Source organism: Thalassophryne amazonica, chromosome 9 (genome assembly GCF_902500255.1).
Source record: "Thalassophryne amazonica chromosome 9, fThaAma1.1, whole genome shotgun sequence".
Classification (NCBI taxonomy): domain Eukaryota; kingdom Metazoa; phylum Chordata; class Actinopteri; order Batrachoidiformes; family Batrachoididae; genus Thalassophryne; species Thalassophryne amazonica.
Window position 1 is genome coordinate 95,551,633 of NC_047111.1, and position 24,876 is coordinate 95,576,508.

Sequence of the window (24,876 nt, forward strand, 5' to 3'; positions counted from 1 at the left end):
CAGTCTTCTGAGTTTTGTAGGCAGTCTGTGAATCCAACATTTTCATATAAGCCTTGAGTATTGAGCTGTCAGCTCAATACTATAAACTATGGTAAACTATATCAATCAATCAATCAATCAATTTTATTTATATAGCGCCAAATCACAACAAACAGTTGCCCCAAGGCGCTTTATATTGTAAGGCAAGGCCATACAGTAATTACGTAAAAACCCCAACGGTCAAAACGACCCCCTGTGAGCAAGCACTTGGCGACAGTGGGAAGGAAAAACTCCCTTTTAACAGGAAGAAACCTCCAGCAGAACCAGGCTCAGGGAGGGGCAGTCTTCTGCTGGGACTGGTTGGGGCTGAGGGAGAGAACCAGGAAAAAGACATCAATCAATCAATCAATTTTATTTATATAGCGCCAAATCACAACAAACAGTTGCCCCAAGGCGCCTTATATTGTAAGGCAAGGCCATACAATAATTACGTAAAAACCCCAACGGTCAAAACGACCCCCTGTGAGCAAGCACTTGGCGACAGTGGGAAGGAAAAGACATGCTGTGGATGGGAGCAGAGATCAATCACTAATGATTAAATGCAGAGTGGTGCATACAGAGCAAAAAGAGAAAGAAACACTCAGTGCATTATGGGAACCCCCCAGCAGTCTAAGTCTATAGCAGCATAACTGAGGGATGGTTCAGGGTCACCTGATCCAGCCCTAACTATAAGCTTTAGCAAAAAGGAAAGTTTTAAGCCTAATCTTAAAAGTAGAGAGGGTGTCTGTCTCCCTGATCTGAATTGGGAGCTGGTTCCACAGGAGAGGAGCCTGAAAGCTGAAGGCTCTGCCTCCCATTCTACTCTTACAAACCCTAGGAACTACAAGTAAGCCTGCAGTCTGAGAGCAAAGCGCTCTATTGGGGTGATATGGTACTATGAGGTCCCTAAGATAAGATGGGACCTGATTATTCAAAACCTTATAAGTAAGAAGAAGAATTTTAAATTCTGTTCTAGAATTAACAGGAAGCCAATGAAGAGAGGCCAATATGGGTGAGATATGCTCTCTCCTTCTAGTCCCCGTCAGTACTCTAGCTGCAGCATTTTGAATTAACTGAAGGCTTTTCAGGGAACTTTTAGGACAACCTGATAATAATGAATTACAATAGTCCAGCCTGGAGGAAATAAATGCATGAATTTGTTTTTCAGCATCACTCTGAGACAAGACCTTTCTAATTTTAGAGATATTGCGTAAATGCAAAAAAGCAGTCCTACATATTTGTTTAATATGCGCTTTGAATGACATATCCTGATCAAAAATGACTCCAAGATTTCTCACTATCTGTAAACTGTAAACTACACTCAACAAAAATATAAACGCAACACTTTTGGTTTTGCTCCCATTTTATATGAGATGAACTCAAAGATCTAAAACTTTTTCCACATACACAATATCACCATTTCCCTCAAATATTGTTCACAAACCAGTCTAAATCTGTGATAGTGAGCACTTCTCCTTTGCTGAGATAATCCATCCCACCTCACAGGTGTGCCATATCAAGATGCTGATTAGACACCATGGTTAGTGCACAGGTGTGCCTTAGACTGCCTACAATAAAAGGCCACTCTGAAAGGTGCAGTTTTATCACACAGCACAATGCCACAGATGTCGCAAGATTTGAGGGAGCGTGCAATTGGCATGCTGACAGCAGGAATGTCAACCAGAGCTGTTGCTCATGTATTGAATGTTCATTTCTCTACCATAAGCCGTCTCCAAAGGCGTTTCAGAGAATTTGGCAGTACATCCAACCAGCCTCACAACCGCAGACCACGTGTAACCACACCAGCCCAGGACCTCCACATCCAGCATGTTCACCTTCAAGATCGTCTGAGACCAGCCACTCGGACAGCTGCTGAAACAATCGGTTTGCATAACCAAAGAATTTCTGCACAAACTGTCAGAAACCATCTCAGGGAAGCTCATCTGCATGCTCGTCGTCCTCATAGGGGTCTCGACCTGACTCCAGTTCGTCGTCGTAACCGACTTGAGTGGGCAAATGCTCACATTCGCTGGCGTTTGGCATGTTGTAGAGGTGTTCTCTTCACAGATGATGCGAAGGAGTTGTGTTGCACTGCATGAGGCATATGGTGGTCACACCAGATACTGACTGGTATCCCCCCCAGTAAAACAAAACTGCACCTTTCAGAGTGGCCTTTTATTGTGGGCAGTCTAAGGCACACCTGTGCACTAATCATGGTGTCTAATCAGCATCTTGATATGGCACACCTGTGAGGTGGGATGGATTATCTCAGCAAAGGAGAAGTGTTCACTATCACAGATTTAGACTGGTTTGTGAACAATATTTAAGGGAAATGGTGATATTGTGTACGTGGAAATAGTTTTAGATCTTTGAGTTCATCTCATACAAAATGGGAGCAAAACCAAAAGTGTTGCATTTATATTTTTGTTGAGTATATAACCTATGGTTTATAGTTTACAGACTTAATCATGTGGCTGACATCTGCCACCGCTGAGCGTAGCTCAAGATAACAAGTAACCTCTCTGTCCTGACAATATACTTCAAAGTAAGTCTATGTTATTTCTCTTCTCTGTATCAAAATGTCTTGTATAGTTCTTAATGGCAGTGAGCAGACAAAATTAATAAAACATGGAATTTTAGCATTTAAAAAGGAGTCATATTACACAGCGTTTCATCAACTGGAAAACAGCAGTATCATTTATAAATGTTGTCAGCACAAATAAGTACATGCACCTTTTCCAACACATGAATCCGGATTTATAAAGGAAAGCAAGAATGTGTTTTTCTAAGTCAAGCCTGATATGGGAAAGTCAATATGAAAAAAAAAGGCAACAAATATAATTTATCAAACAGAAAATCAATGTCACAGAGTTTGTGTTTCTTATTAAAATCTAATGTATCTGTTGTATGGCTGGGGGGCCTGGCTGCCTTTTTGTTTCTGTCTTTTGTTTTTCCTTCCAGGTGGCTTGCATTTGGGACTGAGTGGCTGTGTTGCTGAGGTTATCAGGACCTCACCCTGATCACCTGCGGTTCGTCAGGACTCACAGCTGAGGTGCATCTATATGGATTGGAACATGGTGGCATTTAAGACTGGAGTATACAGTGTGTATTTGCCAGAGACTCGACCTTGTGACCAGACGGGTGAGATCGTCGGGAGCCATCTCATCATCAGTGGATGCAGAGAACGTCCAGGGTTTGATGCACGGTCTGTGAAAGAGGAGGGGGTGAGGTCTCACGCTCGTCAGCACACTTCCTGAGGTATGTTAGATTTTGTGACTAACATTTATACAGTCAGTAAATGTGGTGTCCCTCACACCTTTTTATATTGAGCTGTATGTTAGTCATGTATCGGCTTCCACTGCAGTGGAGTTTTGTGAACTGGATGTTCCATGCCTGCAGGTTGGGAAGTTGATTAGTAATCAAGCCAGGAAGTGTTTGCTGTTTGTACACCTTTAAGTGTTCTCTCTGTGTGTAGAGTGTGGACTCACATAATGGTTCCTTCTTTCACAGACTCGGTTTGTTGCGGCCACCTGGGGGGTGTCGGCGGGGTCCTTGGGTCCGAACAGCTTCTGGCTCCGGACCGTTAGCGCTGCTGGGAGCGCACCACGCCAGACCACACTTTCTTTTGTTATTTTTTGTATCACTGTTATGTATTAAATTCAGTTAGCCTTTGTACCGTGCTCTGCTTATTTCATACTGGGTCCTTCAAACGCTGGTCGGTTCTCCGAGCTGCGTCCGACACATAACAGTATCTTCATATACGCAGAACTACTCGTACATTAATATGTGCAATTCATCATTCAGGAGCTGCTTTGTTTGTAGCAGAGCAACATATTCTCAAAACACATTTCTTATAATGTCATAAGAAAAATAAAGTTTGATATTTTGTGCAATTTCCGCATGCATGAATGATGTCATGACTGGGCTTGTGGAGTTTATTGGAGGTTTTGTTATTGTATTATTTCTCTGTTCTTTTATTCTTCCTTGGGTTTTGTGTTAGGGGTTTTTTTGTCTGGTGTCTGGTGATTGGTGTTGGGTGTTTCCCTCCTGTCTTCCCTCCTACTTGCCATGCCTGTTCCAGATCCTTCCTCCACACCCATCCTCCCTTTCCTCCTAATCATTCCCTCTTTATTAGTTGTACCTTTTCCCTCACATGGTTGTGAGATTGTTGTGCCTTGTGCCTCTTTTGAGCGTGCATCTTCCGAATGTCTTGTCCTGTTCTTGCCTACCTATGCCTACCTACCTGTGTCCTTCCACTTCACACCACTGAGTCTGACAAGGTTTTGTATATAATGCTCACAAATACACATTAGGATTTTGGTTACAGTTATGATTATGGTTGGAATAACAATTTTTTTTAACAAAAAAATCTACCATCATATTTTTTTTGATGTCGTCACTGCTTCATTAATAGCACATTAATGTACATGTTTGAGTATTACTTTTTGTACCATTTATGATGACTTTTCTTTGTGAACATAACTTAAACAGTGTGAAAGAACTTTTATCAGCACTTTCATTGCCTACTTATTTGTGTGTTGATTTTAAGTCCTATAAATAGTTGTGCAAGTTGATAAAACAATTATATATATATATATATATATATATATATATATATATATATATATTCTAATAGTCAGACAAAAAAAAATAATGTTGTTCTCTGTTTTCCCGTGTAACTTTTTTAATTATTTTTTTCAGGTCACTATGACTTGTGGAGCATTCCACTGTAACCACAGGTGCTCTGCAAAATCCTCCGTTCGTGTATAGCCTGTGTGTGAATGTGAACAGAGCCTGTGAAATAAACTGGACTGTGAGTCCAGCTCTTCCACAAAAACTGCATTCGCCCCATTGACATTTCAAATCCCGCAAAACCTCGGAGAGGTCACTGCGCTGCAAGATCTCAGTAACATTGAGAACTGCATTGAGACGCTCTTTATATTGTGCCTAACACTCTCGTGAATATATTCTCTGGGTTTATAGATGTTGTTATTGTGTTTATTTTAAATAAACATGCAAGAATCACAGGCTGTCTCTCCGTTATTTTCAATGGGAGCTGCTGTGAGCTACGCTCGCTTCCTGATCATGTCGTTGTGGGGGAAAGTGAACTGTGCTCTTTAACGTCTTGATTATTGTTCTTTACAACACTGTTTGTCCTCTTTGTTCCAGACTAATATATATAATATGTCTGAAATTCGGTTTGCACTTATTAAATTCCACACAGATTAAACATAGCAGACACGGAATATTTGTTATAATTGTTTTAGCAAGTTTTCAGGGTATCTTGCAGCAGTCTCTTATTAATGTGATGAAAAGCATAAAAAATACATTTTTGTAGTATAATATTAATTTACAACTGTCATCGTGTTGATTCTCTGTATGTTGTTTAACTGCAGCCTTATTTTTTAGTTGTAGCTACATTGATTAGCACCTTCCACTGGTTAAGTGCATCCTCCATGACTTCTTCTCTGTTTTTGCGGTAGTGTTACAGCGCCACATACAGGCCTGGTGTATATAACTGCAGTGTGTTTATGGGACACTTTTCAAAAACGACAAATATAAAGATCTACCGTTACCATGTGGACCATGGGAGAGCCCTAGGATATGTATGAATTTTTGTGGATTAGTTTATGTACATTTTAGTACAGCTTTTGTGTGGACAACCTGCCCACATAGCACATACAAATATAGATTTCTGTGACATATATCATGGAAGTTTAAAATTTCAAGTTTGTGCACACAATCAGAGAATTGTGTGAATTTAACAATGTTTATATTTAACATAAATGTACTTTTCTTTAACAACATGACTACGCAGTCACTTTGCTGTTTGCATTATCATTCTAATATTATTATAATACTTGGGTTAAGTCTGGTATTCATGTGACTATCAGACTTAATTTGGTATAAACACAACTGGTCTCATTTTCCTTCAATTTGTGAATTCAAATTTCTTTTCCAAATGTAGCAATATTGTCGGGTCTGAATGAGATTTGCTCACAGTAATGCAGCTTCTGGTGTTGTTTATGTTGGCTACTTATTTTTGTCAATAAGATAAATATTTGACAACATGCCTGCTTCTCAATATTACAGTTTGCACATGTTTGGCTCATCCTGCAACAAGGCTGCAGCTCCAACAGGCAAAAACAGACAACAGAAAGTGAATGGGAACTTAAATAACTGCTTGTGTAGATTCTGATGCCCAGTGCAGCTCATAAGTGGTCTTATGTGCCCCATTCAGCTCTTCAGAAATCTATATACAGTAGTCAGAGACTGAGCAATAAAGTGTAATTACAAGTCATCTTATGCAGATTTGAGGATTTTTCAGAACTATTTTTTTACGACAACTCCAAAAATTTAACTTAGTGAAGGCTGAAAAAACAGTTTAGAAGAAACACTCCAGATCATATTATGTCCATCATGTTCCACTTGGTTTGTGAATTGAGGTATTAAATGGAAAGCAATTAGTTTAAAAATACTCATCTTTGGATATACACTTCTTGTTTTTTTCAGAGAAACTACCGGATTCATTACAGGATGTGCATTATTCTATAATTTAATTATTGTCCCAAGAGGAAGTGGTTTCTTCAGTCTTTGTGTTCAGCCATGCTAAACAAAATGAATTAAGAAGGCGAGAGCTTTGGTGAAATAAGTAAATTCATAAAGGCTCTGGTGTGTTTGGTTTCACTGTCTGATGAGTCTCAATTTCAGAATGGGACAAACTTTGATCAGTCTCTCATGTATTGAAGACTCAGTGCCTTTAATGAAACTGTCATTTCTATAAAATTGTAATGTGCAGTGATTTGTATTCTATTGTAAACAACTTGAGAATGGGCATCACCAATAAGCGTATTGTTGTGCTGTCAATCTAAGGAAGCCTTTATCTCCCCTAACCCCCCCACCCCGGTGTTGTGCTCTCAAAATTATGCATCAGTCAACACAGCATTATGCTCTGCTTTCAGTCTGACAAATCTGTTATATACCCTGAAACAGAGTCCGTCACTAGTGACTATTCACACATACAAGTCTCTTATTTATATATTTTTCTCCAAGATAGTCCAATTCTGTATGACAGATGTTGTGTATGTGTGTTTTTACACTGCCTGCTGTCACGGCTCAAGTTAACATCGACTCTAACATCTGCATCTAGTACTTATCTACTTTTGGCGTGTAATATACCATTAATCTCTGTCAACAATAGATACAGTCCAATATAGGTCCAATATAGGCCCTGAGGCATATATAGGCCTAAGGCCCATTTGTGTTGTTGTTTATTCCCAGATTGCTTAGAGTGAATAGAGTGGACGAAATGGGGCGTCAGTCGGACACATGTTACTTCTCCAGAAAAAAGCTGGAACTCACAGCTGGATGAACAAAAACAATGCAGACTAAGTGTGTTGACCAAGGCTTTAACCAGGTCCCTTAATTGTAGTTTTTACACTTTTAACAGTTGTAGACTTTCTTCTGTGTTTATCTGTCACCATCAGATTACTGGTGTTTGTCTTTGAAAAATAAAAATACTTTAACCTTTATTTAACCAGGTTAGTCCCACTGAGACTGAGACCTCTTTTGCAAGGGGGGGCTTTTATAAAGTTTCCAGTTCACCTACCCAGGAAATTTTGCTGAGTAAAATTTACTCTGCTTGTATAACATTTGATCCCAGTCTAAATAGAGTTAAATATAGTCTACCACAGGGCTAAATCAAATCAACATAGTGTAAAATCAACTCCTATTGGAGTAAAACCAGTTGCATTGACTAGACGGTGTCACAGACCGAACGTCCCCCCCCAAAACTCTGTCAGTTCTGCCTTCACTGTGCATGCGTCATCAGCTGGGGTTCACGATTAACACCTCGTTTCTGCTTAAAACTGCATTCCAGTCATCATCTATCTCAGGCGACGATATCTGAAGCTTTTGTATAACATTCATTTGCACATAAATTCAGCATTATTTCATCAGAAAAGGTGATAATTCTTGTAATTCACTCTGCTGAGGAATGTGTGCTGATTTACATACAGGTGTAATTCAGAAGCTGTGCACATGTAATTTATGAAATTACTGTATCTGTATATGTAATTTTAATTTAATTTATTAATTTATATAGCGCCAAATCACGACAAAGTCGCACCAAGGCACTTCACATAATTCACAACAACACAAATTAATCTAAATTCAAAATTAAAAGCAAGAAAAGCACAGTTAAAAGATAAAACACAGTAGAATAAAAAGAAATTACAAAGCAAACACAAACAGATTAAAAAATTAATGATAAGACAGTCTAAAAAAGTGGGTCTTCAGTCTTGATTTAAAAATCTCCACCGTGTCAGACTGCAGAATAACAGCAGGTAGATCATTCCAAAGAGCCGGACCACGGTAGGAAAAGGCTCTATACCCCACAGACTTTTTGTTCATCCTCGGAACACACAGAAGCCCTGCGCCCTGCGAACGCAAAGGCCTCACAGGTACGTAGGGCTTAACCAAGTCCGCCAAGTAGGAAGGCGCCAGTCCATGAACAATTTTATAAACCAACAATAAAACTTTAAAATCCAATCTGGCAGAAACCGGTAGCCAATGAAGGGATGCCAGAATGGGAGTAATGTGGTCAAACCTTCTACTTTGTGTCAAAATTCTGGCAGCAGCATTCTGCACCAACTGAAGTCCTCGAATGCTAGACTGCGGCAGACCAGAAAATAAAGCATTACAATAATCCAATCTAGAAGAGACAAATGCATGAATCAGAGTCTCAGCATCAGCCATAGACAGGATGGGGCGAATCTTTGCTATATTTCTCAGATGAAAGAAAGCAGTCCTCGTAATGTCCCTAATGTGGAGGTCAAAGGACAATGTAGGATCAAAGATTACCCCAAGGTTCCTCACTTTGTCAGTATGATGTATAACACATGAACCTAGGCTAAGCGCCAGCTGATCAAATTGGTGCCGATATCTTGCTGGGCCAAGAACCATCATTTCAGTCTTATCAGAGTTCAAAAGTAGAAAGTTGCTAGACATCCAACTTCTCACTACTGCAAGACAGTCCTGTAAAGATTTTATGTGGACAGGATTTCCAGCAGCTATCGGCATATACAACTGAGTATCATCAGCATAACAATGAAAAGCAACCCCGAAACGCCGCAAAATGTTCCCAAGGGGTGCCATATACAGGGAAAAAAGCAAGGGACCCAGAACGGATCCCTGCGGAACCCCGAACTTCATGCCCTTAAAGTCAGAGGTAGTGTCATTGCACAAACACAATGGGAACGACCAGACAGATAAGACGTCAGCCACACAAGAGCAGTTCCAGTAATCCCGAAACAGTTTTCTAGCCTATCAAGTAGAATATGATGATCAACTGTGTCAAACGCAGCACTGAGATCCAACAACACCAATGCTGTAGTAGTATCCGAGTCCATTGCTCGCAGAAGATCATTAACTACTTTAATAAGTGCTGTTTCTGTGGAGTGATGTCTTCTAAAACCAGACTGCAGTGGCTCAAAAAGGTCATTCTCAGTAAGATAGTCCACAAGCTGCCGTGAAACCACCTTTTCCAGAATTTTAGAGCAGAATGATAGATTTGATATCGGCCTATAATTTTTCAATTCACCAGGATCAAGATTAGATTTCTTGAGTAGTGGTTTAACCACTGCAGATTTAAAACAATTTGGAACAGATCCAGAGTTTAAAGAAAGGTTAACAATTTCCAGCACAATCGGCCCAAGAATGGGCCAAAGATCCTTAAACAATTTTGTTGGTATAGGATCAAATAAACAAGTTGTGCTTCTAGTAGACATCACGAGTTTTGTCAGCACACCTTGTGAGATACTGTTAAATTCCGTGAATCTAGGTAGCACCTCAGTAGTAGTCCCCAGCTCAGTAGCTGGATACAATGATTCAACCAAAGTATGCTGAGATGTGCTCAACCTAATATCTTCTATTTTCTTTTCGAAATAGTCCAGAAAGTCCTATGCTGAAAAAGGAGAATGACCAACAGGTGGCTGTCCATGAATAAGAAATGCCACCGTATCAAACAAGAACTTTGAGTTATGCTTGTTTTTGTTGATCAATTCAGAATAATACGCCTGCTTCGTAGCCAATAAAGCATGCTTATAATCTGAAATAGCTTCACGCCACGCAAGGTGAAACACCTCTAGTTTGGAACTATGCCATTTCCGTTCCAACCCTCTAGCCTTCTTCCTAAGGTCACGCAAATAACTATTGAACCAGGGTGTCTGTGCTTTGGGAAGGCGTGGCTTTAATAGAGGAGGCACAATCTTATTAAGTGTGGTTTTTAGCACTAAATTCAGGCTATCTGAAAGACTGTCTACTGACTGAAATTTCATCAAGCTTGAAGTTAGGATTTCAGGTAGTCTTGCTTCGAGTTCAGTCAAAGTTGAAGGTTTAATTTGTCGCCGCAATGATAGGCAAGGTTGTTGCTCCACTAAACGCGGCAGCGTAATTGTAAACCTAATAAGCGAGTGGTCAGAGACCGCTGATGCAAGAGGCAGGATGTTGATATTTGTGACAGCAAGGCCACGTGCAAGAACCAAATCCAGAGTATTACCACTGATATGTGTTGAACCATGAACGAACTGCTGAAATCCTGCTGAAAATATGTAAGTGCTATATCTGGCACAGCACACTTGTAAAATCCATTATACTAAAAATAAATAATTTTAGTATTATATATTATAATTGAAAGGAAGTCAATGGTAAATGGACTGCATTTGCATAGTGCTTTTCAATCTGTATCCGATGCTCAAAGTGCTTTACACATCACATGCCTCACATTCACCCAGTCAGTCACTCAGGCTGAGATTTGAAGCGAGGATCCTTTGGTCTCAAGTCCAATGCTTAACCACTAGACCATCACCTCCCCTAAACAGTCAAGCTTAACATCTGCCTGTTTTTGTCTTGTGCATAATGGTCTTGCATACCCAAGTGCCATACCCAAGTGCCAAGTGCCATCACTAAAACAATATTTTACCTCGCACATGCTTATGATATGGCTCATTTTGAAGAACTGGATCTCTAGTTTCTCAAGATGTGTATAAGAACCATGTGAGCGCTACACAACCTTACCTATATCATTTCAAACATGCCTAAAAATGTTAGTTTTTATTCTCAAAAAAAAAATGTCAAAAGCCTTTAGCTTGGACATACTTTATAGCAGACATTCCCTACTCTCTACAATTGTTGTTCATGTTGTTGGCAACAACTGTGTGAAACAACAGGTCTCTAGTCATAAGCATTTTGCTTCTGTGAGACTTTTTGTGAGAAATAGTCCATTCGGCACAACTGGTCCAATTTTGTGCCAAATTGCTTTATTTACATTATATGTCTTCTTAGACCATAAAAAAAACACATTTTCAAATTTTGGTAGCTACAAATTTAAATTCTAGCATTTTTTTTCCAAATATTCATATTTTTGCATTGTGACTATGCACTTTCTAATACCCACATGCGTTCTGACCTCCGCCTGGCCTGTTACGCACAGTTATAGCAGCGATAACAGGCGTTACACATTTGTCCGTATGGAGCGCTTGTTTTTGGTCAAAGGGCTCTGCCGGGTGCACCAATAACTGCAATCATGGTGCCATTTTGAATCCAAGAGCAGTAGGAAATCAAGCGTACCTGTAATAACTCAGTAATGGCATCAACTGGTGTACAATAATGAGAAACACGCTTGTTTCATCCATCAAAGTACATTTGATGTACTTTGATGGATGCTTTCTTCAAACGATCTTACTTTATGGAAAATACAACTACATATTCTTTTTCCGTGGATTGTTATGGACAAAATGAGCCCAGTGATGCCCGGATTTGGACTGATACGGACCTTCAGAACACCGGACAATTTAAGAAGTTCTAAATTATGAATCATAAATTCATCTCAAATTATTGGTTTTTGGCTTTTGTGGTGGATAGTTGACTTTGTTTGGATTATGTGGTCACTTTCTTTGAGGTGTCCTGATTCCAAAGAGGTATAACAAGTTGGAATTGTTTTCATATATACTGTGCAGTTTCAGACTTAAAAATAATTTGCGCAAAACCACCCGCCAGCGGGTGGTGGATTTATCAGGTTATGTCTAAGTGAAAACAATTTTTGATCATGTGATCAACTTGAATACTAATGTAAAGCCAAATTCATGTGTACTGTATTTTTGGGAGTATGTGTCTCAGTTTTCTTTTTTGTTTTCTTTTTACTTTGGGAGTCCCTGCAACCTATAGTCCAGTTTGACATATATATACAGAAAAACCATACACGTTTGTTGTTAGTAATAATTATTAAAATTTCTGCTTTAATAGGACTTTCCCAAGAATCAATGCACTAAAGAAAAGAAAAGTGTAATCATAACAAAATATATCCCATAATAAAGAAAAAAAGTTGAAGAAAATTATTATACATGGTGTTTCATGAGTTCCAGGGGCATACTAATAAATAAATCAATAAATTTAGGCAGGGGTGTCAGCCAAACAATTAATTATGCTTGTTCCTGGTGCAGAAGGTACAGAGTGACCCCCCAAAACAACAGAACCCATAAAAATTGTAAAAAAAAAGAAAAAAAAAGAAAGAAATCTACAAAGGTTCATTAAATTCCAATCATTCCAACATGTCAAACAAGGAAAAGACATTTTGCCTGGAGGCCTATTTCACCAACAAATCATACCATTTGGAGCATACTTCTGAAAGTACTTGACTTTTATGCAAAGCGCTCATGATAACTGAAATGTTGGGGAATGATCGTACACAGACTGAAGTTTCAGTCCAGGAAATTTCAAGTTTCAAGTTGGACCTTTGTAGGATTGTATTACAATTTGTATTACAATTTTTAGGAATTTTGTTTTTTGGGGGGGGGGTCACCCCATGCCTGTTTCAAGCCCACCCTTGCCCATTCTACCTGTAATGTGGAGTTGTGCGAAGAAGGGCATCCTGCATAAAATTTGTGCCAAATCAACATTCGGATCCACCTGCTGTGGAGACCCAGAGTGAAACAAGGGAGAAGCGAAAGGTACGTACAAATGCACATGCAAAAACATACCATATATATTATTCCAGTACAATTTCTTTGAATTGCACAATGTCATCCCCTTAACTTGAATAAGCACACTTAGAGGATGGATGGATGGATGGATGGACAATTTCATTTTCATTGAATCTATAAATCATTTCTTGTACACAGCAATGCCAAACACGCTGTTCATTTCTTAAGGTGTGCTGGCCGTGGTGCTGACAGACTGTGAAGGAGTAATGTAGTGTGCATTATAGAAAGTGATGTTTCTACTGTGCTCTTACAACAACAAAAATGACAAAACATAAATATCGTAAAAAAAAAAAAAAAAAACATGAGAAAAGTTGTTTCACTTCCTCATGAAAATTTTCACTTCCCCATGAAAATTGAGCTTGATTTGCCATGAGCAGGTAGAATGTTCTGCTTGTATTTTATTGTTAAGCTGCATTTTCAGGCACAGTCTGTTAATCAAAAAAGTAATTCTCAATTCCACGTTGTATAGTTCTGCTAAGTTTCATAAAGTGGAATTTTTGTATTAAAGCTATGAATGTAAATTGACTTATTGCAACATTTTTAATGGATACAAAGAATATTCTGGAGTATTACTGTCGTATTTCAATGCTGTACCCACAGATGGGTGAAAGAGAAAAATTCTAACATTTTTCAAAGGTGTGTTTCATCATTTTGCGTAAAAATAAAAGCGTAAATCTAAAATGATCTATTTCATGATTACATTTTGTGGAAGGCAGATTAGTTTCAATATTATTTTCCTTTAAATTAGAAGGATGTGACAACATTGGGTGTTGGATGTAAAAATAAGCACAATACATGAGCATTTGATGCTTTAGGGTAAAGAATGTGCCAGTTCTGTGTCATGATTCACACATCGACAGGGCATAGTTTAAGATGTCTTTAGGCTTTAAAAGATTTGTCCAGATGGTAAATATGAAGTTCCTGGCATCCTGTTGTGGTTGGAACTCACCTGCCTCATCTGGTATAGTGATCATTTCAAAAGACAGCAATATCATGTGTTTTGATAATTACCTTTATGTTAAATGTGTGCAATTATCTGTCATCAAGAGTCGGCAGTCTGCAAGGTACTGCACTCCCCCCCACTCACCCACCCAAATTGGCAAGCCATTTTCAGTATTGAGTCCTTCCCCTTGACTCAGACTCATGGCATCGGTGAAATCACCTGTTAAGGCAATTAGTGGGAAGATAAACCTGCAGACTGCTGATATTTCATAGCACATAGCTGCCCATCTCTACTTCATGCCTTCGAGGACCAGTTGATCAAACATTAACTTTTTTTTTTTAATAATGGCATAACAAAAAATGGTGCTGCAGGAGGTGTTGTGGCACAAATATCCACTGTGTATTAATTTGTAGGTTGATTATGATTGCTTTTCTCAGTAGCACACAGTCCCCAGTTAATTTTTGATGAAGCCTATGAAAGCTGTCTTCTGAGACTGTGCTCCTGTCATCTTTGTGACTATATTCCATCCATGCCTTCATGAATATACTCTTTCAAGAGTCCTGCCCCAAACTTGGAAGAAGAAGAAGAACCTAGACTTTGGCTCAGTCAATGCTGGATTATTGTTACAATACTCATTAATGGTTCAGCAATTCAAAACAGCCTTTCAGTGTTTGTTCCAATGTCAAAAATGTCACCCTGTCAACACCCACTGTATTTCTCCAAAGGCCTAGTAATGATCACTTCCATATTTTAATGATAAAAAGCACAGCATGAAATTAAGTGCTGAAGAAAACTGCATCAGTATATTAGCTTGAACATGCATTACCTTTATTTTAACACATAGGCATACATATGCAGAGAAGCATTTTCATGGTCTGCATCAGATGGAAAAATGCTATAATAATGTGGTCAATTTCCCATGAACATAAAAAAAATTAAAATACTGTAAAGAAATGATAAAGTCATAGTGTATTTGAAAAGCAGAGAATGATTTGGAAGTATTGTAGAAGGTTGATAGTTGACCCAAATATGTGGAAAATTTAACAGGGCTATTGAAACTGAAGCAGCGCTTGTTGCAGTTTTTGTTCAAAGTTGAACAGCCCGAGCACCTATCTGTCATTTGTGGGCAGGTTGCCAGGTCTGCATTTTATAAGCCAGCCTATATAGTAAGTCCCTTCGGCTGCTCCCTTGTTTTCACTCAGGGTCCGCCACAGCAAATCGGAGGTGGATCTGCACGTTGAATTGGCACAAGTTTTATGCCGGATGTCCTTATTGATACAATGCCACATTACATGGAGAAATGTGGCAGCACTGGGGTTTCAACCGAGAACCTTCCACACTGAAACCAAGTGCACTAACCACTTGGTCACCACCCCTATCTAAATAATTATATACCCACACCCCTATCTACCTATCTAAATAAATACACACACACACATACACACACACACACACACACACACACACACCACACACACATACATATATATATATATATATATATATATATATATATATATATATATATATATATATATATATATATATATACGAGGGCTGTCAATAAAGTATAGGTCCTTTTTATTTTTTTTAAAAAACTATATGGATTTCATTCATATGTTTTTACGTCAGACATGCTTGAACCCTCGTGCGCATGCGTGAGTTTTTCCACGCCTGTCGGTGACATCATTCGCCTGTGAGCACTCCTTGTGGGAGGAGTCGTCCAGCCCCTCGTCGGAATTCCTTTGTCTGAGAAGTTGCTGAGAGACTGGCGCGTTGTTTGATCAAAATTTTTTCTAAACCTGTGAGACACATCGAAGTGGACATGGTTCGAAAAATTAAGCTGGTTTTCGGTGAAAATTTTAACGGCTGATGAGAGATTTTGAGGTGATACTGTCGCTTTAAGGACTTCCCATGGAGCGAGACGTCGTGCAGTGCTCCGAGGCGCTGTCGTCAGCCTGTTTCAAGCTGAAAACCTCCACATTTCAGGCTCTATTGATCCAGGACGTCGTGAGAGAACAGAGAAGTTTCAGAAGAAGTCGGTTTCAGCATTTTATCCGGATATTCCACTGTTAAAGGAGATTTTTTTAATGAAAGACGTGCGGACGGGTCCGCGCGTCGGGACGCAGCCGGCGCAGTGTGGCGGCACAGGAAAAACACCTCTGTGTTGATAACCATTTGTAAAATCCAGCCGGCTTTTGATGGCTTTCAGTGGAGTGAGTATATGAGAAATTGTTTAACAGCTGGACATGTTCCAACTTGTCCTTAAGGCGTCCAACAGAGGTGTTTTTCCTGTGGCGGAGCGTCGCGACGCTGCAATCCGCCCGCACGTCTTTCATTAAAAAAATCTCCTTCAACAGTGGAATATCCGGATAAAATGCTGAAACCGACTTCTTCTGAAACTTCTCTGTTCTCTCACAACGTCCTGGATCAATAGAGCCTGAAATGTGGAGGTTTTCAGCTTGAAACAGGCTGACGATGGCGCCTGGGAGTGCTGCACGACGTCTCGCTCCGTGGGAAGTCCTTAAAGCGACAGTATCACCTCAAAATCTCTCATCAGCCGTTAAAACTTTCACCGAAAACCAGCTTAATTTTTCGAACCGTGTCCACTTCGATGTGTCTCACAGGTTTGGAAAAAATTTTGATCAAACAAAGCACCAGTCTCTCAGCAACTTCTCAGACAAAGGAATTCCGATGAGGGGCTGGACGACTCCTCCCACAAGGAGTGCTCACAGGTGAATGACGTCACCGACAGGCGTGGAAAAACTCACGCATGCGCACGAGGGTTCAAGCATGTCTGATGTAAAAACATATGAATGAAATCCATATAGTTTTTGAAAAAAATAAAAAGGACCTATACTTTATTGACAGACCTCGTACATATATATTTAAATATGTGTGTGTATATATGTGCTATATATAAGTGAAAGGACTTATTACTATTGTGGTCCATTTAAGAATCAAATGACAAAACAGAAGTAACAATAAAATAAAAATAACAATATTAATAATACTGATAACAATAATAATAAAATATAATGATAATATTAACAGTGTGTATATGATAACAAAAAACTAAACAATTTATAAATTAAGAAGGCAAATCAACAAGGGAAAGTTTCTGGCTGGCAATCAGACCTTTTGGGAAGTGCAGGTTTGAATCCCGTGTGTGGCATGTATTTTTTTTATTTTCACAGAAGCTGTGCGATGTGGTTACACATTGTGCAGCTGCTCGTACTGTGTTCCCAAATGCACAAAACTGTTGCAGCGGCATTATTCATGTAAGCCTGTCGGCTCAATGTTTTTGTGGTTCGGTCATACGAGCTGTTCCGCTGTGAGTCGCCCTGAGTTACACTTATTCATACTATGTGTGAAGGGGCCCTTAGACACTCATAGGCTTCTTAAAAGTCCTCCTCCATCCCCTTACCAGTTTGGCACCTTACAAACTCTCTTAAGGCCTAAAATGCTTTGCGGGCAACGTTCATCTTACCAAGGGAAAATTCTAATTAATGTCTAAGAATTTGACGAGTTCAATCAATCAATTTTTTTTTTTATATAGCGCCAAATCACAACAAACAGTTGCCCCAAGGCGCTTTATATTGTAAGGCAAGGCCATACAATAATTACGTAAAACCCCAACGGTCAAAACGATCCCCTGTGAGCAAGCACTTGGCTACAGTGGGAAGGAAAAACTCCCTTTTAACAGGAAGAAACCTCCAGCAGAACCAGGTTCAGGGAGGGGCAGTCTTCTGCTGGGACTGGTTGGGGCTGAGGGAGAGAACCAGGAAAAAGACATGCTGTGGAGGGGAGCAGAGATCAATCACTAATGATTAAATGCAGAGTGGTGCATACAGAGCAAAAAGAGAAAGAAACAGTGCATCATGGGAACTCCCCAGCAGTCTACGTCTATAGCAGCATAACTAAGGGATGGTTCAGGGTCACCTGATCCAGCCCTAACTATAAGCTTTAGCAAAAAGGAAAGTTTTAAGCCTAATCTTAAAAGTAGAGAGGGTGTCTGTCTCCCTGATCCGAATTGGGAGCTGGTTCCACAGGAGAGGAGCCTGAAGGCTGAAGGCTCTGCCTCCCATTCTACTCTTACAAACCCTAGGAACTACAAGTAAGCCTGCAGTCTGAGAGCGAAGCACTCTATTGGGGTGATATGGTACTACGAGGTCCCTAAGATAAGATGGGACCTGATTATTCAAAACCTTATAAGTAAGAAGAAGAATTTTAAATTCTATTCTAGAATTAACAGGAAGCCAATGAAGAGAGGCCAATATGGGTGAGATATGCTCTCTCCTTCTAGTCCCCGTCAGTACTCTAGCTGCAGCATTTTGAATTAACTGAAGGCTTTTCAGGGAACTTTTAGGACAACCTGATAATAATGAATTACAATAGTCCAGCCTAGAGGAAATAAATACATGAATTAGTTTTTCAGCATCACTCTGAGACAAGACCTTTCTAATTTTAGAGATATTGCGTAAATTCAAAAAAGCAGTCCTACATATTTGTTTAATATGCGCTTTGAATGACATATCCTGATCAAAAATGACTCCAAGATTTCTCACAGTATTAACAGAGGTCAGGGTAATGCCATCCAGAGTAAGGATCTGGTTAGACACCATGTTTCTAAGATTTGTGGGGCCAAGTACAATAACTTCAGTTTTATCTGAGTTTAAAAGCAGGAAATTAGAGATCATCCATGTCTTTATGTCTGTAAGACAATCCTGCAGTTTAGCTAATTGGTGTGTGTCCTCTGGCTTCATGGATAGATAAAGCTGGGTATCATCTGCGTAACAATGAAAATTTAAGCAATACCGTCTAATAATACTGCCTAAGGGAAGCATGTATAAAGTGAATAAAATTGGTCCTAGCACAGAACCTTGTGGAACTCCATAATTAACCTTAGTCTGTGAAGAAGATTCCCCATTTACATGAACAAATTGTAATCTATTAGACAAGTTCTAAGATTTTTCTTAGAAGGACATCACTAGGAGCTATTTTTAGCCTCAGGCTGCTTCACAGATACGGGCCCAGTGCTACTTGTACTTTTTTTTGACAGGTGTGACTTACTGTATACTGGGGCTGATACAATTAGTTGAGTAACTCAAATAATGTAACTGCAAAAAATGTTTGAGGCAAATTCTGTGCCTTGAAGTGCCATTTAACGTTGTAGTCCATATGCCGGGCCTGTGTGTGGCACTGTAATGTCCATAGAAAGAAAACAGAAGAAGACTAGAGCATATGCATAAGCATTCTAAGAGCTAATCAATTTTGCACATGAAGCTACAACTTTCCAACACAACACACAGAGTAAAATAAAGCCTTTTAAGAGAAAGCAGGTCCACACTGATCATCTGAAATAGACTTTCTGTTCATTTAAAGTGAAGCAGTGTGTTTGTGTATTTTTTAAAAAACACGTTTGGTCAGCTGGTTGCTCGCCACTCTACATGCACTTTAAGTCAATCACGTTTATTCAAAAACCGCCTTAATTCGGATTTGATCAGAGTTTTCATTGGCAAGGTGCAGAGCAGATTTATCACTGTGGCTTTTGTGGAAAACCTGCACTCCAGAGCCAAGTTTTTCACAGGTTGTGGTCACATTCACATGCAGCCTGACTGACTGAGGATTACACCAACCAACTGCGCTTATGGTCCAGTGTCAGGGGAGTGCTGAGCTCCTGACACCAGGAAAGATGCAAAACTTGTGAGGAGGTCGTGCACACAACGGTGTTGTGTGAGCAGGAACATAGTGTGAACAGCTGGGACGTGGTACATCACATCACACTGCTGATGTGGAGAACAATAAAATAAAAACCAGCTGTATAATTAATGAATGTCACTGGGTTGATATAAATAATAAATAAAAGGGGATGCAATACAGAACCCTGCAGTTAAATAACCCTGGTTAATTAAAAAATAAATGCCATTCACGGGATTCGAACCTGCAATTTACAAAAGCTCTGATTGCTAGACGGACACTTTACCATTGCGCTACAATCATTGTCTTATCACAGGAGTGTGAAATCAGCAAGCAGATAAATGTATTATTTTTAAAAAAGAGAAAAAAGCACCGTGATAACTGACCAAACGGCATTTGTTATGGCGTATTTCTACTGATATGTGTCTGAAAGTGGTGTATTGGTCACACTGTTGGCTTGTCATGTAGTCCTGCATCAAAAATACTCTATAGCTGCAGCCTTACTGTATACTCTGGTGCTACGTCTCCTCTGAAAAATATGGTACATATCTATTGTAAGAAAAAATAGCTGATTAGTTATACAGTTGTATTAGCAGCATTTCTTAAAAGTAATGTGTTTTATTATTAAAAACACATTGATTACTAGACAGTGTGATCTACAGTTACTAGTCCTTATATAAGCAGGTGTGGGCAACAAACTGGATATAAGACTATTATGATGTAAAAGGCCAGTGATATTAGTAACTAAAAACATATTTCCAATGCAGTGCACTGTCAACACAGTGTATTGGATGACACTATTATGCTACGAAACAACAGGCAAAACATGCAGGGCAGGCAGAGAAAATAAATCCAACATCTACAGTGCCTTTTTCCTCACTTTCCTTCCAGGCAATTCCTTCTCTGGGTAATCAGCCAGGGCAAATACGATGTGCAGAAAGAGCTCTCTATGTGTGTGTCCTGCCTGTTTGACAAATACTGGAAGGCAAATTCGATAGTGAGATAGGAAAAAGATAGGGAAAATAAGTCAGCGCTGCTCCTTACTTTAAAAACATTTTGCTGAAATGCAGATGACATATTTTCAGCGATTTCTGGTTTTGCTGGTCTTGAGTACATGTAAAAGAGAATAATGTGTCACAGTCTTGTAGAACAAGTGGAAAATGTTTGCGTCTGGGCTCGCCTGTAAAATACACCTCTGCTCACTTCAAACAAGTCCTTGCTTAAACTGGGCTAATCCCGGCTCAAAGAGATGCCTAGAGTTCACAAAGTGTGGGCCCTTGTTAACAATGAAGCAGGTTAATTAAGACTTGGTCTGACACACTCCTGCTCCCAGGAGCTAATGATTGCATTTAGGTAAAACAAAAAAGAAAAAGACTTGCAATGGGACTGAATATAATGTCTTGATTTTTAAAGCATTTTAATAGCATTACTTCATATAACGGATCCATTCACAGCTTCACACGCTGCCATCTTTGTTGTCTGGCAAACAGAAACGTTATTTTCCATTTCCCTTTCTGTGTCAAACTCACAGTGTGTTTTGCAAATGTGGGAATCTCATTAGGTGGCGTGTGAAAAAAGGTGAGAGATCTTGGACCCAACAGGACTAATCATCAGCTCTAAGGACTAATGTGAGTCACTGGTTTCCTCAGTAACCTTCATGTAATATCACACATTCATAAGTGACAAGGGAGAAAGTAGAAACTCCAAAGGCAGTGGTCGTAAAAGTGCAGCAAACCGCTGCTGCCTTATTTTAGAAAAATAAAGCTGGCTCAAGAATTCTTTAATAGCAAGCGAGGCAGTGGGTCTCCATGATAATTACGACTATAAATGTGGTTTAATCCAACAACATGTGTATAAACCTCTCACGGCTCAGACCGATAACACATTAAATGAAGCTATGAAACATTGGTGTAAATAGAAGAGAAGAAAGAGGTAAGTCCAAGGTTGGACCTGAGGCCTACTGGTGCCGGTGTTTATCTCTGGATTCCACAGCGAGTACGACAGCCTTGGGATAAGGCGCCAGTCCGACACAGGTTACTACCTCAGCCAAAGCTGGTGCTCATTTACAGCTGTTAATGGGTACACAGACAGACAGTGTGATTGGGAATCGAACCCAGGTGTACATATTGATTGCACAAGTCCGATCAAATCAAATCAATTTCATTTATATAGCGCCAAATCACAACAAACAGTTGCCCCAAGGCGCTTCATATTGCAAGGCAAAGCCATACAATAATTACAGAAAAACCCCAACTGTCAAAATGACGCCCTGTGAGCAAGCACTTGGCGACAGTGGGAAGGAAAAACTCCCTTTTAACAGGAAGAAACCTCCAGCAGAACCAGGCTCAGGGAGGGGCAGTCTTCTGCTGGGACTGGTTGGGGCTGAGGGAGAGAACCAGGAAAAAGACATGCTGTGGAGGGGAGCAGAGATCGATCACTAATGATTAAATGCAGAGTGGTGCATACAGAGCAAAAGGAGAAAGAAACACTCAGTGCATCATGGGAACCCCCCAGCAGTCTAAGTCTATAGCTGTTATGTGTCGACGCGGATTGAGGAGCGAACCTGCGTCAAACAGAACCCAGCGCTAAAAATAACCAGAAAGCGGTTCCAACAACAAAAACAATTTATTTTTCACCTGTGCCTAAATAAAATGTACAAAACCAAAACCAACGTCCTTCTGGAGGAGTGACTGCTGGCACGCTCTCCAGCGCCCGCAAGGAGAGAAGTCCGGCGCTCCTGGACCCACTACCACCAGACAAACACCCCCCAGGTGGACATGACAAACTGACTCTCTGTGAAGCAAAGAAGATGTGAGGTAAGTCAGCAGTTACAACAATATCTTTCAAAAGACACACGCTATCAGCAACACATTCAGGTCTGTACTTTTTATCTTTATGCAAATGAGCAGCTTCTCACAACAAGTGGAGGATCACTTATCCTGCACGCCACAGCAGTGAGAAGCAAACTGCACAATTCTCATCACAATTCAAGTATACTATGTAACAAAACACCAAGTTACTATCAACAATTAGTCAAATACTTAATTACCTTTAATGTGTGCTGACAGCATGTGTCCTCACCCTTCCTTGCTTCACGGGCTCGATGTGTCAAACCCAGGTGCGGTCCTCAGCGTCTCAAAACGAACATCACAAGGTCGAGTTCCCGGCAGTTCTGCTTGAATCACACATGCCTTAAAAGCAGAACGCCATCCAATTATCTGCTTCAGCTGAAAGTCTTTAAGGTTGCATGTGAGCACCAGTCACAGGTGCTTCACATGATGTTGATGAGGGTGAGGATTCTTCAGCCAGCACATTCTCCACAGACAAATCAGTTTCCATGCCACCTGAGGAGCAAAGAAAAGAAAAGAACACCAAAACATCCAGCCACACCCCCCAACACACAACAATAGCAGCATAACTAAGGGATGGTTCAGGGTCACCTGATCCAGCCCTAACTATAAGCTTTAGCAAAAAGGAAAGTTTTAAGCCTAATCTTAAAAGTAGAGAGGGTGTCTGTCTCCCTGATCCAAATTGGGAGCTGGTTCCAGAGGAGAGGAGCCTGAAAGCGGCCTCCCATTGTACTCTTACAAACCCTAGGAACTACAAGTAAGCCTGCAGTCTGAGAGCGAAGCGCTCTATTGGGGTGATATGGTACTATGAGGTCCCTAAGATAAGATGGGACCTGATTATTCAAAACTTTATAAGTAAGAAGAAGAATTTTAAATTCTATTCTAGAATTAACAGGAAGCCAATGAAGAGAGGCCAATATGGGTGAGATATGCTCTCTCCTTCTAGTCCCTGTCAGTACTCTAGCTGCAGCATTTTGAATTAACTGAAGGCTTTTCAGAGAACTTTTAGGACAACCTGATAATAATGAATTACAATAGTCCAGCCTAGAAGAAATAAATGCATGAATTAGTTTTTCAGCATCACTCTGAGACAAGACCTTTCTAATTTTAGAGATATTGTGCAAATGCAAAAAAGCAGTCCTACATATTTGTTTAATATGCGCATTGAATGACATATCCTGATCAAAATAACTCCAAGATTTCTCACAGTATTACTAGAGGTCAGGGTAATGCCATCCAGAGTAAGGATCTGGTTAGACACCATGTTTCTAAGTTTTGTGGGGCCAAGTACAATAACTTCAGTTTTATCTGAGTTTAAAAGCAGGAAATTAGAGGTCATCCATGTCTTTATGTCTGTAAGACAATCCTGCAGTTTAGCTAATTGGTATGTGTCCTCTGGCTTCATGGATAGATAAAGTTGAGTATCATCTGCGTAACAATGAAAATTTAAGCAATGCTGTCTAATAATACTGCCTAAGGGAAGCATGTATAAAGTGAATAAAATTGGTCCTAGCGCAGAACCTTGTGGAACTCCATAATTAACCTTAGTCTGTGAAGAAGATTCCCCATTTACATGAACAAATTGTAATCTATTAGATAAATATGATTCAAACCACCGCAGCACAGTGCCTTTAATACCTATGGCATGCTCTAATCTCTGTAATAAAATTTTATGGTCAACAGTATCAAAAGCAGCACTGAGGTCTAACAGAACAAGCACAGAGATGAGTCCACTGTCTGAGGCCATAAGAAGATCATTTGTAACCTTCACTAATGCTGTTTCTGTACTATGATGAATTCTGAAACCTGACTGAAATGCTTCAAATAGACCATTCCTCTGCAGATGATCAGTTAGCTGTTTTACAACTACCCTTTCAAGAATTTTTGAGAGAAAAGGAATGTTGGAGATTGGCCTATAATTAGCTAAGATAGCTGGGTCAAGTGATGGCTTTTTAAGTAATGGTTTAATTACTGCCACCTTAAAAGCCTGTGGTACATAGCCAACTAATAAAGACAGATTGATCATATTTAAGATCGAAGCATTAATTAATGGTAGGGCTTCCTTGAGCAGCCTGGTAGGAATGGGGTCTAATAGACATGTTGATGGTTTGGATGAAGTAACTAATGAAAATAACTCAGACAGAACAATCGGAGAGAAAGAGTCTAACCAAATACCGGCATCACTGAAAGCAGCCAAAGATAACAATACGTCTTTGGGATGGTTATGAGTAATTTTTTCTCTAATAGTTAAAATTTTATTAGCAAAGAAAGTCATGAAGTCATTACTAGTTAAAGTTAAAGGAATACTTGGCTCAATAGAGCTCTG

The 24,876-nt window shown here is 39.8% G+C and overlaps 1 protein-coding gene and 1 long non-coding RNA gene across 3 annotated transcripts in view; both read right to left on the reverse strand.

Annotated features, from left to right (window-relative positions):
• Positions 1-24,876, reverse strand: part of pcdh1a (protocadherin 1a) — a 475,329-nt gene that overhangs the window by 358,994 nt on the left and 91,459 nt on the right. The window lies entirely within an intron of this gene.
• Positions 10,467-23,753, reverse strand: LOC117517675. The gene is made up of 3 exons (XR_004562791.1): positions 23,743-23,753; positions 19,452-19,456; positions 10,467-10,618 (listed from the first exon to the last, which is right to left on the reverse strand). It is a non-coding gene; the product is annotated as an uncharacterized LOC117517675 (long non-coding RNA).